A 14,487-nucleotide genomic window follows, 5' to 3' on the forward strand; every position below is an offset into this window, starting at 1 on the left:
AGAGATTCTCAGATCCTCTGGAAGTGAAGTTACAGATGGTAGTGAGTCACCAGGTAGTGCTGGAAAATGAACTTGGTTTCTCTGAGGAGTAGGCAGTGCTCTTAGCTGCTGATCATTTCTTCAGTCCAAGTTTCAAGATCTTAAAAGAACACTGCTGTGAACATCCATGTTCAGGGCTGGCTCTGTTATATTCCTGAAGCTGAGATTTCTGGACCCAGGTTATCTGGGCCGTCACCTAGAAACACATCCTCCACATGAGTACAGTGTGACCACTGCTCCGGTGTGCCTGTTTTGCACTTACCACAAATGATTCCCATAAAGTCACATTTAACTTTTCCTGTATCATCAGAGGTCATTGTCATTAACTACCTCATTCTGTTATCAAAATAATTATAACTAATCACCACCCACTCAACTTCCACTCCTTTTCTAGTCATAAAGTCCAGCTGTTCTTCTACCAGTTATTTATAATTTAATTAATACATGCCTAAATTATGTTCCTAAGGGCAATATTATAATTTAACAAATGCTCTTTAAAAATTATACTTGTAATTATCAGCCAGAGTATATGTATTCCTTTCTTCTTGCAGGCATTTGTCATAGAAAACTTCCTGCTTGACCATGTGACTTCTTCATCCTGAGAAACTAGAGTGTCTTATGGGTCAACAGGAAAGCAGAGTCTCCTGGAAAGGAAGAGACTCACTGTGCACATGCATCATTTCCCTTATTAGGATGATGATAATTTTAATGACAGGTTGCTATGTTCGCAGGCTTAGAAGTAGCATTTTAAACTCGATTATGTTTCCCCACTAGGCCTAGAGAAAGCTTCTATGCCATTCCCAGTGTGTGTGTCACTCACATTTGAGCAACACTGTCCTAATGAAAGAAACAATAACTTCTTCTAATTCTTTGCAACTGAGAGAAACAATGGCAGCCATTCCCAACGGGGCTCCAATTTAACTGGCTGACTGTTGCTGAATTGTTTCCCAATCAGCTGCTTGGCACATCACTACAGCTGAGCTCTCTAAGCGTTGCTGTCATTTGTGTAAGCCCTCCCCACTCAAAGCAGAACCACCATCAACAGCCAGTGTGTGTTTTACCAAATACATCGACTCCACCCTATCTTGCTCATTCACCACAACCCAGTTTTTAAACACTGCTTAGATTTCTGCATAAACCTTGTCTTCTCATTTTGGCTGACTTCTACAACAATTAAGGAATGTCTAGAGGCAATAAGAAAGTAAACTTGGATACCCACAAACTAGCTTTCTAAGTCTAAATTACCCAGTCTGTTTACTTAGTGTATTTCAAGTTAGGGCAAAGGCATCGATACCCCTAAAACAGTCTTCAGACTGCTAGAATTGGGCTGCACTATGTTCTAACACAAGAAAAACACAGCATCCCTTACATGAAGATTGTGACATGAAGTGAAGATAAAGTAGTCCATAGGACATGCGCAGTGTTACTACATTTAAAGGTCCTTCGGCATCCTTGAGATTTAACCTGCTTTTGCTTTGCTTGTACAACCAGGGATAAATGGAAAGGTGGAAACCCAAAAGCCATTGCTTTGTTCTCCTTTAAATGAGACTTGCAACAAACATGAGAGCAGAGGCATAAACACACATTTGGCTCAGTCTTGAAATCTGAGAACCTTAGAACAGAATAGACTATTCCATCAACCTATGCTGTTTCAGACTTTACAGCATCCTCTGGGAACAAGTGGAGAACATCTTGCTTTGCAATGGTGTAGAGACTGTGATGGGTAATCCAAGGAAAGCCTCTGAGCTCTCTATGCATCAGTGACCCCAGCTGACTCCAATTTGCAGCCAAGTTTAGAAAGTTCAACTCTGGGTCAATCACCATGCCTCAAATTCTTCTAGGTAGTTTCTAATATAGATAGTGCCTTACCTGCCCCAGTTTCTAATTTAGTAGGGTAGAGTGAAGAGTCTGCATTTGTAACAAGCCAGTAGAGCACATTAAGGCTGCTGATCTATAGATTGCACTCTGAGGACCAGAAATTTAAGAAATTCTAGACTTCACACAAAGGCCATGGAGAAGTTTTCACTGGGATCTCACTGGTGACATCTAAGACACTAGGCTTTCTATCTGAAGAGAAGCAGGATGCTAAACCACTTCACTGAGAACATCATGCACAAACTGTGGCCGACATAGAGCTGGATTCTCTAAGTGAAAAAGAAGGGAGAACAGAAAGCTGGGGAGCTAGTACCTCCAACCACATTTATTAGTGTCAGGGGAAGATAAACTGACCGTGTACTATTCCTCCTTACCCACTGCATTCTGTCATTTGGCTTGCACACTGTCAACCATGGTAAGTGAAAATTTCCAGAAACAAGCTGTTGGTAAGTTTAAAGTTGTACGCTGTTCTGAGTACCATAAATTCCCTCAGTGTCCTACTGTAGTTCACGGCAGTTTCAATGATTCATTTCTCCAGTATGTCCAAGTGATATATACTAACCATCCTTTACACACTTGGAATTGTGTTTTTTTTTTAACATCATATCAACTTCCATGGTTTCTCAGTGCTTCTGGCCAAGCAGCTCTTATTTGACTTAATATTAGATCTAAAGATCAAGAGTGGTGGGAGGGCCAGAGAGATGCTGCGAATGTTCCAAAACATAGGCTGCCAAGCATCCATTGGGGATTTGGAATAGACCCCTGGTGATAAGGAAGTGTGTGTTGTAGTCTTCACGCTGAAGGCTAGGTGGAAGACATCATCTGTGTGGCTGCCCCAGCCCCTGCAGGCACTCTCTGTGAACCCCATGGTTAGAAGAAAGACAATCTTTATTTGGGGAAATGGTGAAGCCTTAGATGGGGAAATAGCAGGTTCTGCTGCAGACAAAAGCCAAAGAAGCCTACTGTTACCTCGTTATATGGAAAGCATATTTTCCTAAAGAACAGAAAGAAAGGTTTCATGTCAGCAGCTCTGCCAGGAGTTCAGTGGACGTAGGCACAAGTATGTGAGCACAGCTGACTTCCTTAGGAGAGTCTCCAGTGAGTATCTACGCCAGTAGGAGATGGGCATAGGTTAGGACTCTCATCACATCTGGGTTGAGCCTTTCTCAAATGCCATTCCCTTCTGACTTTTTCCCTGTGATAGATCTCACACAATTCTTGGCTCACTCATGGATCTTTCGGGTTCAGAGTCACTGTCAGTACATTAGCTGAGCGACTCACTGAGGGAGCGCATACCAGCATAAAGTGCTTTAACACCCCTAATTCTCCTCTTGCCTTCCGCACACTGTGCCCATTTGGAATGATTGCAGTGCTTCCCATTTTTGTAATGACTAGCTCTGAAAGGGAAGTAGGCCCTGAAACGCCCTAGTGCAGGGCAATTTGAAAAGATTTGAAAGCTTTTCCCTTGAAGCTACAGTGTGTCCTGAAAGCTGCTGATGGCTGGACTCTATTCTATTCTGCATGGCTATCACCAAGCTCACACCCTGTCAGCTACACAGAAACTGAAAAATATCTGTCTATAATCATGAAGTCGTTCCTACCACTTCAAATGACTCAATGGCACCTGTAAAAGCTCAAATTATTTTCACTTGAGAAAATTCAGGCCTGTGATTTCTTCTACTAAAGGACTGGAGGCCACCAGTAAAGATGTCATAAAAGCATTGGTTTGCATCTAAAATGTGTCTTGTTGTATATAAACAAAGTGTGAGGCTCTCCAGTATATATGAGTTTCTTTCTATGCGGGAACAAAAACAGGAGGTAGAGCAGTCACCACAGACTTGACGACTGCATTGCTCTTGTCTCTGAGTGAAAGCAGAATGCTTATTGTCGTGATGTGGGACGACAGACAAACACAATGGCACATGCTCACTACCCTTTGCTGAGAGATAGTAGCTGCAGTGTCTTTGTTGCTCTGCTTTCACCCACAGAGAGGATTCATACATGTGCCGTGGTTTCTAGGCATAGGTTTTAGGATATTTATTTAAAAGAGGCCACTCTACATTGCCCTTCTAATCTTAGTAAAGCTTGGGTTGTAATTTGCCTGTTGTTCTCCAGGAATCAGTCTAATGCTTTTATACACATTCCATATTAAATATTTTATCTAATAATTATTGGAGAATACATTGTACCATTTCAGCTGGAAACCATTTCCATTAATTCGTTCAGCAGCCATTCAGGCACATTATTGCATGCACAGCATGTTGGGCTCTGTGATCACTGAGGTGGATGCAGCATCAAACAAGACAGCCATAGCTCCAGGCTTCCACAAATTCACGTCTATCAAGCCGATGCATTTCCAAAGGGTATATTTGATCTTCTACATTTAATTAGAATCTCCTAACAATGTGATTAATTTATTTCAGGTCTTATCCAACTGTAGTGAGGGAACGTTAAGCAATTAGAGACTCTTCCTTTAGTGTCCAGGATGAGGTCCTCTCCTGAGTTGTCTTTGCTTTACCCTTATTTGTTATTTAGCTTTTGTTGCACGATATTTGATCACACTATGAACCCTGAGATCGTGTTGTTTACTGGAAAAACCTGTTTCTAGTTGTTGGTGTGCAAGCAGCCAGTTGACAGTGAGAGCACATAGGAAAAAAAAAAACAGTGGAGAGTAAGATGAAGTCAGGAGGATGAACCGAGAGAAGCATAGGAAGTAGAAGGGAGAGGCATTCAGTTTGAGGGATTGGCATGGGGGTGGGGGGGGGGAAGGATCATCCCTCATTTCAGGCCGTTGGCTGAGGAAGGTCAGCTGGGTGCTTTCTCTGCCTCTCTGAGCTAATAGGCTTTCACCACAGCATCTGGCCCCCAAGTCTTTGTTGATACTATTGAATGCTTGAGATGTTGTTAAAAATAACAAGCTTTGATCATCATGTGGGTCCCCTAGTAAGGCTGTCTCTGACGTGGACTCTGTTGCATGCTGTTCGATCACTTCCCCCTGATGGGGCTGCCTTGCCAGGCCACCATGGGAAAGGATGCACCTGGTCGTGATGTGACTTGATGTGCTTGGACAGGTAGTGGGGGTTCCCCTTTTCAGAGGGGTAGAGGAGGGGGGAGAATGGGAAGAAGGAGGGAGGGAGAGTGGGACTGGGAAAAGAGGAGAGAAAGGCTATGATTGGAATGTAAAATGAATAAATACATAAATTAATTTTTTTGAGAAAAGGTTTCTCTGTGTAGCCTTGACTATCCTGGACTCACTTTGTAGAGCAGGCTGGCCTCAAATTCACAGCAATCCACCTGCCTCTGCCTCCTGAGTGCTGGGATGAAAGGCATGCACCACTACCCTTGGCAAATTAATTTTAAAAACAAGCTTTATTATTAACTTTTTGACATTTGGGTCATAACCAACAAATGCAGGTAATATTAGTTGTTTTTTTTTTTCTATCTCTTTTTTAGGCTGAGAGCTTTGGCTCTTGAGAACAGAGAAATGGACTTTCATGTGAAATGTCTAGTATTCCTACACACTCACTCATCAAGTGCAGAGATCTCTGTGAGAGATCAAGACATATTGGATGGATGGAACAATGGATGGATCGATGAGCTGACAGATGGAGGAATGAAAACTGGACAGACAACAGGTGAGTGAGTGAGTTGAGGCAGCATTATTAGAGAAAATTCTACTCCACTGGCCCTTTATTGTCACCATTGCCACATGGCTCACATGGTTTCCTTGTGAGTCTAAACTGATTCACTTGTTCCTGAAGGGTTTCTGACAAGAGAGAGCATGTGTGCCCTGTTTCAATCCATGGAAGAGAAGGGAGAGGATAATAATCTAGGAAGGAAGGTTATGATAGACTCTAGAAGTCATTTCAAGAAACATCCAGTCCACAGTCATGATTTACAAAGAAGGCACACGAGAAATAGATTATTCTCCCAGCATTCTTTGCACCCATCCTTGGCTTCCTTGCCATGAGTAGTAAGGACCACATTTAAAAACAAGAAAAAAAAATGAGAGAACATTATGAATGTCTTCGACAATTGGGTGTACATATTAGTGGAACTATATTGTTCACCAGGCCTCCTGGAGGTAGGCCAAAGGGGCTGGGCAGAGGACTGGGGCACCTTGAATTTATATTTGCTTATGAGACTGCACAATGCTTCCCCGGAACCTGTGCCAACTGCTGCAGTTCTCCACCTGCCTTGGATTGAGACTGCACAGGCAGACTCACACAGAATTCCAGTGTGTAAGGAGAAAAAGATGTCAAAGATTTCACAAAACCCTGAGACCTCGGAGCATCCAACCTGCTGCCGGAAGCATGAAAGACGCCTAGCTTGTAAAACTGAGTGTAAGATGTAAAGTAACCGAGCGCCAGGGAAAGGTTAACGGGCGCCAACGAGCAGGGTGAGAAAGTAACCCGTGAGCTAAAAGAATGAGCGCCTCTTTCTTATTTACATTAGCGGTGAGTTTATATATATATATTTCCTTTTCTTTTTCTAGACAAACACTACACACAGGTGCAGGAGTGTCTACGATTTCATGTAGGTTTCTAAGACTGATGAGGGATGCAGAGCACTGGCCATACCTGGACAGCTCTCAGAGAGCATGGCAGGAGTGGAACCAACTGCTCAAATCAGGCTCGCGCCTACTCAGCTCCATGGAGACCAAGGCCACGCCTTGACAAAGCCAGTTAACTTCTGCTTCCTCAGAATTGGCTTCTCAGAATTCACGTGACGGGCGTGCAGTGTGCTAATCTGCCTGACAGACCGCCTTGCTCTCTGCTACACCACTTCCTCCAGCTCTTTGGTATTTGAGTTCTTGCATCCTTAACATTTGACTGTCTTCAATCAGGTCCGCATATGCAAATTAGGTACATTTCTTCCCTTGTTCTAGAGCTGAAGTCTCCCAGGTGTTCTTCCAGTAATACTCGCCGACCATAACTGGACAAAGAAGGACTCAAACAAAGCAATCTCAAAGGCAAAAGAGATTCTCCTTAATGATCTAAGACTCATATATACTAATAGTAATGGAAGGAAATCCTGCCAGCTTGGCATATTTATCGGTTATAGCATGTCATTTCCTTCCCCAGAAAATTATTAGCTTTCAGTAGAGAAATCTTTAACTCAACGTGTCTTCATACGTATACTTTCCTCTTAAGCTTGATCTCCATAACTGCAAGTTAAAACTAATACAGGCTTCTTGTATAGTTTGTTCCATTATCCGTTTCTGGGTAGTTCTACCATCTTTGCCCTGATCACTTTATCAGTCACATCGCTGATCATGGCTACATACCTCACCAGTCAGACGAAGAAGGAAAATGTTTGTTTGTTTTTTTTTTTTGTCTAAGCAAACGCTTCAATACTACCCTTCCCTAAGCCAATCATGTGGCCAGGAGAGACGGAATACTGTGATTTGGAGAAACCAACAGTAGCCAAGAGTTTTGTACTTGAGTGGTGAGAGATATTCATGGTTGGTTAGGTGACTGTCACCGACTGCATTGCCCTATCTATAATGAAGAGCTGAATCAACCATCAGGAGACCGTTATCTTGAGGTTATCTCTGCCTCTGCAGTTCTGTAGAGCCACCTACAACCCAATCTAGTATGTGAGAAAACCAAACCCCAAAAGGATACAGAAAATAGCCAATTGCAGGACGCTAATCTACACAAGACCCCAATAAAGCAATTGCTTCAGTATATCATGCCAGGCAAGGCAACCTCCTGGCTCTAGGCCAGCCTGGCTATTGGATCGCTTCACCTTGGTAGCCAGAACACCCCTTGCTGCTCTCCCTGCTGGATGAAGTTCTCTGAACCCCTTCTGGACTGAGAATCATCTAGTTTGCAAATCATTCTTTGCCCATGTGAGCTCAGCAAAAATTCAGTTTGGCTACACTGCCCCCATTAGCAAAAGAAATAGGAATTCTTATTAGATATTAAAGATGACAAAGGACAAGGACTTCAATATGTGGAACTATGCCTGAAGAAGACATTGTAAATGGGCCATGTATAGAGCTCTAGCATGCTGAATTAATATCTTTCAGTTTCAGAAGAATGGAGGCAAAGTGGTGTCCTTGTTTGTTTATTTGTTTGTTTTAATTCAAACAGCTTGAGAAAGAGGGTCAAGGGTAAGAGTTATTGTTTGTTGTACAAATGCCATAATTTAGTGCAAATACACTAGTGTCAGACAGCATAGTGGATGGTGACTCACAGCATGATGTGATGGCTGTCACTTCCCTCTTTTTGTGTTGTTTCTTTCTGTATAAGTGTGTCTCCGATCAAATAACAGTGGGATTCTAATGGATGTTCCTTGCACTCTGGTGAGGAAAAGACAAACAGGAAAAAAGTTCTATCTCAAGCCTCCTGATAACCTATTATTCATATGTGACCACTTAAGATGACAGCATTGGTCTCCTTTAAACTCACAGGAAGCTTGCTTCTTGCATGTAGAATCCTTATAGAGTCAAGGCTGAATCTAAAACTCACAATTCCTTTTCTTTTACTTTGTCCAGGCAGGTGTTCCTGTTTCCTTTCTGTTCTAGTTTACTTTCTGCTGCTGTGCTAAAACACTTACCAAATGCAACATGGGAAGAAAAGGGTCTATTTGGCTTCCAGGTCAAGGCCATCATCTAAGGAAGCCTGTGCAGGAACTCCAGGAAGAAGCTGTGTGTAGGAACTGGAGCAGAGGCCATGGAGAGACACTGTTTACGGATTTATGCTTCCAGCTTGATGAGCTGACTTCCTTACACATCCCAGCCCCACCTGCTTAGGCATGGCACCACCTACACTAGGTTGGGCCATACAACATCAATTACCACAGACATGCCCACAGGAGAGCATGATGACCGTAATTTGGTAGCTGAGGTTCTCTCATCTCAGGTGGCCTTAGTTTGTGTCAAGCGACAAAACTAACAGTATACTTTCTTTTTGAACTTTACCACTGTGAGGTTCTGAGTAGGCCATAATATAATACCATTTTTATGATTTTAAGGAAGTATAATAATTTCTGCACATACAACTCAGCAATATGCAATAGTAACAAGAATATAGCATTTAGGGGACAGGAAATCTAAACTTCCATCATGAGCTAAAATTGGCTTAGCTTTCTTCAAGTCATTTCACTCCTCAGTGCATTGGAGATATCTCTTCTCAGACAGGAATATTAATGCCTTACCTGACTAAATGCTAAGAACTGGATAAGATGCTCTTCCCCACTTCCCTATGGACCTAAAATCGCTGTGATTCTTCAGGAAAAGTCAACAAATGACACTTGAGAATGACATGGTAATAATGCTGTGATATTTCAAAATGTTAGTATTAGCATAAATGGGCCACTAGTCCATTCTTTGAGCGTAAACAAATCATCACTCCAATGAAAGCCAGCAGAAGGATGTCTTTCAGTCAAAAATCCATATTTTGTGTCTCAATCAATCATTCTATATTTGTGAGATCAGATTTAGTAAGAATGTTTATGAGATACACACGAGCTTATAAGAAACAAGGTAGCTATTCGTAGCTCTAAAAAATTATACATAACCAGTGACTCCTCTCCATTCCACAAATGCATTAGATAATCAGTATGAAGACATGCAGGGACATTTCTGTTTGCTTGATTATGCTATAAAAAATCTGATTGTGTAGTAAGTTGTTTATTATTTATTTATTTACAGTTTATGTTATTGTTTTAAATATATATTAAATATCAGGAGCCATTCTAAATGAATTAAAACCATTTCTTTATGTGCTTTTAAGCAGAAGCTTCTCAGTGGAGAAGGCAGGTTGAGGACAAAAGAATGAAATGTGTGTGATTGGGAGTTTGTCTATGCAACTCCTTAGACCCATGGGTGGTTTTAACATATTTACCCTCAAAGCTCATTTGTAACACGGGACTGTGCAGATACACATTCACTCAGACACGAAAATCTAGAAGATCCTACTGGCTACAAAGAGCAATGGAGATATTTTTGTGGCAGCGCAAAGCAAAGTATAATCATTCTATTTAGACACACATGGGAAGCCTGCAGATTTGGGCCTCCCTTGGGTATTCACAAGAGCTGATGTGGAGAAATGGAGAGCTGGACAAAAAAAAAAAAAAAAAAAAAAAAAGAGTACAGAATATAGGGAAAATCCAACAGGTTAAGAAATTAGTGGAAAAGGAGAGTTAGTAAAAATGTAAATATATATGGCTAAGAGGTAGAAAAGAATCAGGAGGAAGGCCCTTTTAGGATGAAAAGAGTTGGGATAATCAACTTACATAATATAGAACTATTTGGTGGAACAATAATGTAGAAGAAGCATTGCCCGCTGACATTCAAGTGGCCTTGTCTTTCTTGAGTAGTTATCACACTAAATGGTCTTCCTACCATTTAGTAGAAGAGGCTGCCTCAGCCTTCTGAAACTAGTAATGGATTTACTGGGTTACTGTAATGGAAATAGTAAAACAGTAAAACGGAGAGTTTGCTAGGAAAGCCATAGTACATGACAGCCGCTTCCCAAACAGATTGTTCCATACACTTGAAAAGAAGCCATCTAAATCTTGTTCCTGGACAGAGTCAGAGGAGGTGGAAAGAGCTCTGAGAGGGGAAATGTTTCCCCCTATGTCAATATGAAACTGTCATTATGCAATTTCTCTGGGCCTTGTTTGTTTAAAGATATCATAGAGAAGACACCAAGAGTCTTTTTTACTTACACAGCTAAAAAGATCAGTGTTTATGGCAAATTGCTAGTAAGCAGGAAGTGGGTCTTAGAAAAACCTCCTCATTGTAGCCCATGTTCCAATGCTTACCCACTCCCACAGCTTCCTCAGCTGCAGGGAACGTTGGGATTTGTAGTTCCTGGCTGAGGTACATTGTGGTATTTTAGAGGTCTGCTATATTTCTAGGAAAAGGAGGGCAAAGTGGTATTTTTTTTAACAATAACATGTCCAAGTTCCAGTTCATACATATGACAGAGTTCATGTGAGGGATTTGAGGGTGGTTCCATACATCAAAACATCAAATGTAGTTCATATTTATTTTCTAAAACATGGTAGAAGATTACCAAAGGACAGCCCAGCTTAAAGAATTGCATTTAAGTAAATTATATCACTAGCAATACAGAGGGAAAAATAATTATGTAGGGAGATAGCAAGCTACTATTATAAATCCAGGAGAGACCATATTATAGATGTTAATTATGAAAGTCACCAAAATATTTTTTATCCTTCATAGTTTAAAGTTTCTTAGACACTTTACTTTTGCTGTGACAAAGTGCCTAACAAGTACACCTTAAGGAAAAGACTGTTCTGTGTCATAGTTCTAGGAGCAGTCCATTGAGTGGAAAAGGTGCAGTCTGTGAGTTTGAGGAAGCTGTCATATTGAGTCCACAGTCAAGAAGGAGAGATAACACTTTCTCATTTTTATTCCGTCTAGGACTTCAACTCATAGGATTCTGATGCCCATATTCAGGGTGGGATGTTCTTCTTTAGTTAAGGATTTCTAGAGATGTTCTCATAGACACTCTCAGAGGCTTGTTTCCATGGCAATTCTAACTCCCATCAAATGACAATGGAGATGACCCATCACACAGTTGTATTAGTGAGATGTACAGTCTATTAAAAGTGGTGCACGGTGTTAAAAAACAAATTAACTGAACTTGGTATGGGGGACCAGGAAGGCTACTAAGAGGATGTACATAATATGTATATGAAATGTTTATAATGAACTTCTAGATGGTGGAGAGCAAAGAACATAGTATGAATTGAGATTTGAAAATCTAGATTACAAGAAAAGAACTGGCTGACAAGATGGTGCAACCAATAAAGATGCTGCCCACAACCCTGATGAAGAGATCAATCCCTGGGATGAAGGTGAGAACTTAACCAATAAGTTATCATCTAACTGACACATACTCACTGTAGCATACACATACACACAAGTACATACATTCATACACACACAATATATATATAAAATGAAAATAAATCAACTTTATAGGATTGTGTCAGCTTTCTGCCTCTGTGTTAAAATACCTGAGATAAGCAAATTATATTGTTTATACCAATAAACAAAACCAACTTATGGGTTTGGCCTTGGATGAGGCAGCTCATTATGGTGGAGAACAGAAATTGGAGCAAGGATGCTCTCCTGGGGACCAGAAAGCTAAAGGACAAAGAAAGAAGAAAGCACTGACATTGAAGCATTCCTTTCAAAGGCACAGTTCAGTGACCTCATTTCCTCCCACTGTGCCCTGTCAGGTATATCATCTTTCCCCAGTATGGACAAGAAGTCTGTAGCATGTAGGTGGGCCTTTAATAGATGATTAATAAAAAATGCAACAAAGACCTACAAATCCATATGATCATGAAGGTAAGATTCCACCTGGAGACATTGGGCACATATACATTCACACATGGCTGCCTTGGATGGACAGTTCCAGGATCCCCAGGACACTGAAATCTATGAGTGTTCTAGTCTTACATAAAAAGATAAAGAGTTTGTATATAAGCTACAACCATCCTCTTCAACCCTCTACTCATCCCTAGATTCCTTATAATACCTAATACAGTACACATACCATAACCATGTTGGTAGGTAAGATACTACTTTGGTATTAGGGCAAGAAAATAAGATCTTTGAAAATTCAGTGTAAATCTTTCCAGGATTTTTGTTTCTCTATTGAAAAAGAGTTCTTGCACCCCCTGGGTATCACTTGTTTGTTATTCAGTTTTCTGGTTTCTTGTAGACTCACAGTCAACTCAGGTAAGCTGCTGCTGAAGAACACACATAACTTGATGAGTGGAGGCCTGAGGGAGCAGTCACAGCAGAGCTGCACAGTGAATGGCAATGTTTACCTGACAGCTCCGTAAATGTATTGTAGTCACTATCTCAGTACAAAGGTGATATAAATAAGTATCCTTTGTAAACATCCTCCCTTCCTGTTGCATTCATAAAGGATGTTTTTCAGTTTTATTCTTTTTTTATTAAACATTTTTTATTTTTTAAATATACATTTATATTATTACACATATATACAATAAGCTACCCATAGCAAGAAGAACTAATGACATAATCAGTGTGTGTGTGTGTATATATATATATATATTTGAGACTTTTTAAAATTTTTATTAATTTATTCATATTACATCTCAATGGTTATCCCATCCCATGTATCCTCCCATTCCTCCCTCACTCCCTCACTCACATTTTTCCCTTTCTCCCTCCCCTATGACTGTGACTGAGGGGGACCTCTTCTCCATGTATATGATCTTAAGGTATCAAGTCTCTTCTTGGTAGCCTGCTATCCTTCCTCTGAGTGCCACCAGGCCTCCCCATCCAGGGGACATGGTCAAATATGGGGCACCAGAGTTCATGTGAAAGTCAGACCTCACTCTCCACTCAACTGTGGAGAATGTCCTGCCCATTGGCTAGATCTGGGTAGCGGTTCGAAGAACATTTGCTCAACCAGCCAATAATACTTGTAACCCATTGAGAATAACCCTCTATAGCCCAAGAAAGCAGCCTGACCCCCATTAAAGGAAATGGGGCCTCATTGTCTTAAGGTTTCTTCCAGCTGTTTTGGGGTGAATAGTACCTTTGTCAGGGGCCCAAATAAAATAGGGGGAATGGTGGTACAGCATTTGTGGTTCAGCTTCTAAATGTTGAGAAACTTCAGGATTAATTAGAGTCCTGTGTGGGACAGTTCGAAATGCTGTACCAATTGGGATTGGAAGCTTTCTTTGAAAGTGTCCTGGAAGCTGTTTTGTTCTAATAAGGAACAACAATTGAAGCACTTGGTGCTGGAACATGAAGGATACAGGATGTTAATATTCAGCATGCTGAGAGGAATGCATCTAGTCAGGTCTGAGCCAATGTCAGTGTCCAGTTCTTTTGCTCTAAAAGCATATATTCTCACAAGCATTATACAGTCCTAAAAGTTTAAGTGTATAAGGTGTGTGTGATGCACAGAACAATTTGGCTAATTTTCTGCTCTTTGTATGAGAAAAGAAGACATCTATAAATCTTCATTCATGCCATGTGAAGAATGGAATCTAATAGTAATTTGTAAGGGTTCTGTAGCCAACAAGAAGCATTGGCTATGCCTAGACACTCATGTCTCAGCCAGTCTCAAAGCTATTCCTATATAGTGGGATTAGTAATATAAGTTACCTGCTTATTCTGCAATTTAAATTCTTCACATCCCAATTGTATCACCCTCTGTAATTTCCTCCTGATCCCCCTCCCTCCCTCATTCCCTCTCCTTCCCTCCCTTAGTCCTCCAAAAGGGGAGCCCTCCTCCCATTACATCTCACCTCATTCTATCAAGTCTCATATGTACTGCCTGTATCCTCTTCCTCTGTAGCCTGGCAAGGCTGTCCTGCCAGGGGTAAATGATCTAAGTTCAGTGGCCAGAGTGCATGTCCAAAATAGTCCCTACTCTCCACATTTTGGGATCCACAAGGAGACTGTTCTGCTACATCCACATCATATATATGGTACTTGCTTGATGTTTCAGTCTCTGTGTTGTAGTGTGGTTATCATATATTATGTGGCTAATATTCACTTATGAGAGAGTATATAACATGTGTGTCTTTTTGGGTCTGGGT

This window comes from Acomys minous, assembly GCF_964271855.1.
Source record: "Acomys minous genome assembly, chromosome: 9".
NCBI classification, from domain to species: Eukaryota; Metazoa; Chordata; class Mammalia; order Rodentia; family Muridae; genus Acomys; species Acomys minous.